The following is a 4,819-nucleotide window of genomic DNA, read 5'->3' as shown; positions in this document are numbered from 1 at the left end:
CAGACCATTTTCACTGAGAGGATGGGATGTAGCCATTGATAATGGTGATGCCTGGTGGGCGAAATTGTGATCACTACAACTTCGCACAACTAACCAGCAAGTGCACTGGGTCGTCCAAGTAATAAACCTTACGCGAGTAAGGGTCGATCCCACGGAGATTGTTGGTACGAAGCAAGCTATGGTCACCTTGTAAATCTTAGTCAGGCAGACTCAAATGGGTATAGATGATGAATAAAACATAAAGATAAAGATAGAGATACTTATGTATTCCATTGGTGAGAACTTCAGATAAGCGAATGGAGATGCTTTGTCCCTTCCGTCTCTCTGCTTTCCTACTGTCTTCATCCAATCCTTCTTACTCCTTTCCATGGCAAGCTTATGCAAGGGTTTCACCGTTGTCAGTGGCTACCTCCCATCCTCTCAGTGGAAATGTTCAACGCACTCTGTCACGGCACGGCTATCCATCTGTCAGTTCTCAATCTGGCCGGAATAGAATCCAGTGATTCTTTTGCGTCTGTCACTAACGCCCCGCCCTCAGGAGTTTGAAGCACGTCACAGTCATTCAATCATTGAATCCTACTCAGAATACCACAGACAAGGTTAGACCTTCCGGATTCTCTTGAATGCCGCCATCAGTTCTTGCCTATACCACGAAGACTCTGATCTCACGGAATGGCTGGCTCGGTTGTCAGGCGAGCGCTCGGTTGTCAGGCGATCAACCATGCATCGTGTATCAGGAATCCAAGAGATAAACATTAGAGCCTTGTTGCTTGTAAAACGACAGTGGTTGTCAATCACGCGTTCATAAGTGAGAATGATGATGAGCGTCACATAATCATCACATTCATCAAGTTCTTGAGTGCGAATGAATATCTTGGAATAAGAACAAGCTGAATTGAATAGAAGAACAATAGTAATTGCATTAATACTCGAGGTACAGCAGAGCTCCACACCTTAACCTATGGTGTGTAGAAACTCCACCGTTGAAAATACATAAGAACAAGAGTGATCATTGGTTTCGGCCCCAGAGAGGGAACCGGAAGAACCAAGATGAAAATACAATAGTAAAAGGTCCTACTTATAGGGAACTAGTAGCTTAAGAGTTACAAAGATGAGTAAATGACATAAAAATCTACTTCTGGGCCCACTTGGTGTGTGCTTGGGCTGAGCAGTGAAGCATTTTTCGTGTAGAGACTCTTCTTGGAGTTAAACGCCAGCTTTTATGCCAGTTTGGGCGTTTAACTCCCTTTTTGGTGCCAGTTCCGGCGTTTAACGCTGGGAAATCTGAAGGTGACTTTGAACGCCGGTTTGGGCCATCAAAGCTTGGGCAAAGTATGGACTATCATATATTGCTGGAGAGCCCAGGATGTCTACTTTCCAAGGCCGTTGAGAGCGCTCCAATTGGGCTTCTATAGCTCCAGAAAATCCACTTCGAGTGCAGGGAGGTCAGAATCCAACAGCATCTGTAGTCCTTTTCAGTCTCTGATTCAGATTTTTGCTCAGGTCCCTCAATTTCAGCCAGAAAATACCTGAAATCACAGAAAAATACACAAACTCATAGTAAAGTCCAGAAAAGTGAATTTTAACTAAAAACTAATAAAAATATACTAAAAACTAACTAGATCATACTAAAAACATACTAAAAACAATGCCAAAAAGCGTATAAATTATCCGCTCATCACAACACCAAACTTAAATTGTTGCTTGTCCCCAAGCAACTGAAAATCAAATAAGATAAAAAGAAGATAATATGCAATGAATTCCAAAAACATCTATGAAGATCAGTATTAATTAGATGAGCGGGGCTTTTAGCTTTTTGCCTCTGACAGTTTTGGCATCTCACTCTATCCTTTGAAACTCAGAATGATTGGCCTCTTTAGGAACTCAGAATCCAGATAGTGTCATTGATTCTCCTAGTTAAGTATGATGATTCTTGAACACAGCTACTTATTGAGTCTTGGCCGTGGCCCAAAGCACTCTGTCTTCCAGTATTACCACCGGATACATACATGTCACAGACACATAATTGGGTGAACCTTTTCAGATTGTGACTTAGCTTTGCTAGAGTCCCCAATTAGAGGTGTCCAGGGTTCTTAAGCACACTCTTTTTGCCTTGGATCACAACCTTATTTCTTTCTCTTTTTTTTTCTTTTTTTTCTTTCTCCCCTTTTTTTTCATTTTTTTTTGTATTCACTGCTTTTTCTTGCTTCAAGAATCATTTTTATGATTTTTCAGATCCTCAGTAACATGTCTCCTTTTTCATCATTCTTTCAAGAACCAACATTCATGAACCACAAATTCAAAAGACATATGCACTGTTTAAGCATACATTCAGAAAACAAAAGTGTTGCCACCACATCAAAATAATTAATCTGTTATAAAATTCAAAATTCATGCAATTCTTCTCTTTTTCAATTAAGAACATTGTTTATTTAAGAAAGGTGATGGATTCATAGGACATTCATAACTTTAAGGCATAGACACTAAGACACTAATGATCATAAGACACAAACATAGACAAACATAAGCATGAAAATTTCGAAAAACAGGAAAATAAAGAACAAGGAGATTAAAGAACGGGTCCACCTTAGTGATGGCGGCTTGTTCTTCCTCTTGAAGGTCTTATAGAGTGCTTGAGCTCCTCAATGTCTCTTCCTTGTCTTTGTTGCTCCTCTCTCATGATTCTTTGATCTTCTCTAATTTCATGGAGGAGGATGGAATGTTCTTGGTGTTCCACCCTTAGTTGTCCCATGTTGGAACTCAATTCTCCTAGGGAGGTGTTAATTTGCTCCCAATAGTCTTGTGGAGGAAAGTGCATCCCTTGAGGCATCTCAGGGATCTCATGATGAGAGGGGTCTCTTGTTTGCTCCATCCTTTTCTTAGTGATGGGCTTATCCTCATCAATGAGGATGTCTCCCTCTATATCAACTCCAACTGAATAACAGAGGTGACAAATGAGATGAGGAAAGGCTAACCTTGCTAAGGTAGAGGACTTGTCCGCCACCTTATAGAGTTCTTGGGCTATAACCTCATGAACTTCTACTTCTTCTCCAATCATGATGCTATGGATCATGATGGCCCGGTTTAGAGTAACTTCAGACCGGTTGCTAGTGGGAATGATTGAGCGTTGGATAAACTCCAACCATCCTCTAGCCACGGGCTTGAGGTCATGCCTTTTTAATTGAACCGGCTTCCCTCTTGAATCTCTCTTCCATTGGGCACCCTCTTCACAAATGTCAGTGAGGACTTGGTCCAACCTTTGATCAAAGTTGACCCTTCTAGTGTAAGGATGTTCATCTCCTTGCATCATAGCCAAGTTGAATGCCAACCTTACATTTTCTGGACTAAAATCCAAGTATTTCCCCCGAACCATAGTAAGCCAATTCTTTGGATCCGGGTTCACACTTTGATCATGGTTCTTGGTGATCCATGCATTGGCATAGAACTCTTGAACCATTAAGATTCCGACTTGTTGAATGGGGTTGGTAAGAACTTCCCAACCTCTTCTTTGGATCTCATGTCGGATCTCCGGATATTCACTCTTTTTGAGTAAAAAAGGGACCTCAGGGATCACCTTCTTCAAGGCCACAACTTCATAGAAGTGGTCTTGATGCACCCTTGAGATGAATCTCTCCATCTCCCATGACTCGGAGGTGGAAGCTTTTGCCTTCCCTTTCCTCTTTCTAGAGGTTTCTCCGGCCTTGGATGCCATAAATGGTTATGGAAAAACAAAAAGCAATGCTTTTACCACACCAAACTTAAAAGGTTTGCTCGTTCTCAAGCAAAAGAAGAAAGAAGAGAGTAGAAGAAGAAGAAATGAGGAAGAAGGGAATGGCTTTTGTGTTCGGCCAAAGGGGAGAAGTAGTGTTTAGGGTGTGTGAAAATGAAGGAGTGAAGATGGGTTTATATAGGGGTGAAGGGAGGGGTAGGGTTCGGCCATTATGGGTGGGTTTGGGAGGGAAAGTGGTTTGAATTTGAATGTTGAGGTAGGTGGGGTTTTATGAAGGATGGATGTGAGTGGTGAAGAGAAAGATGGGGTTTGATAGGTGAAGGGTTTTTGGGGAAGAGGTGTTAAGGTGATTGGTGAATGGGTGAAGAAGAAAGAGGGTGGTGGGGTTGGTGGGGATCCTGTGGGGTCCACAGATCCTGAGGTGTCAAGGAAAAGTCATCCCTGCACCAAGTGGCAAGAAAATTTGCGTTATGTGCCAATTCTGGCGTTAAACGCCGGGCTGGTGCCCATTTCTGGCGTTTAACGCCAGGTTCTTGCCCTTTCCTGGCGCTTAACGCCAGTCTGGTGCCCTTTTCTGGCGTTAAACGCCCAGAATGGTGCCAGACTGGGCGTTAAACGCCCATCTGCTAGCCTTACTGGTGTTTAAACGCCAGTAGGTTCTTCCTCCAGGGTGTGCTGTTTTTCTTCCTGTTTTTCATTCTATTTTTGCTTTTTCAATTGATTTTGTGACTTCTTATGATCATCAACCTACAGAAAACATAAAATAACAAAGGAAAATAGATAAAAGATAACATTGGGTTGCCTCCCAACAAGCGCTTCTTTAATGTCAGTAGCTTGACAGTGGGCTCTCATGGAGCCTCACAAATGCTCAGAGCAATGTTGGAACCTCCCAACACCAAACTTAGAGTTTGAATGTGGGGGTTCAACACCAAACTTAGAGTTTGGTTGTGGCCTCCCAACACCAAACTTAGAGTTTGACTGTGGGGGCTCTATTTAACTTTGTTTTGAGAGAAGCTCTTCATGCTTCCTCTCCATGGTGACAGAGGGATATCCTTGAGCCTTAAACACAAAGGATTCCTCATTCACTTG

Source organism: Arachis stenosperma, chromosome 9, assembly GCF_014773155.1.
Source record: "Arachis stenosperma cultivar V10309 chromosome 9, arast.V10309.gnm1.PFL2, whole genome shotgun sequence".
NCBI classification, from domain to species: Eukaryota; Viridiplantae; Streptophyta; class Magnoliopsida; order Fabales; family Fabaceae; genus Arachis; species Arachis stenosperma.
This window is presented reverse-complemented; position numbering follows the sequence as displayed.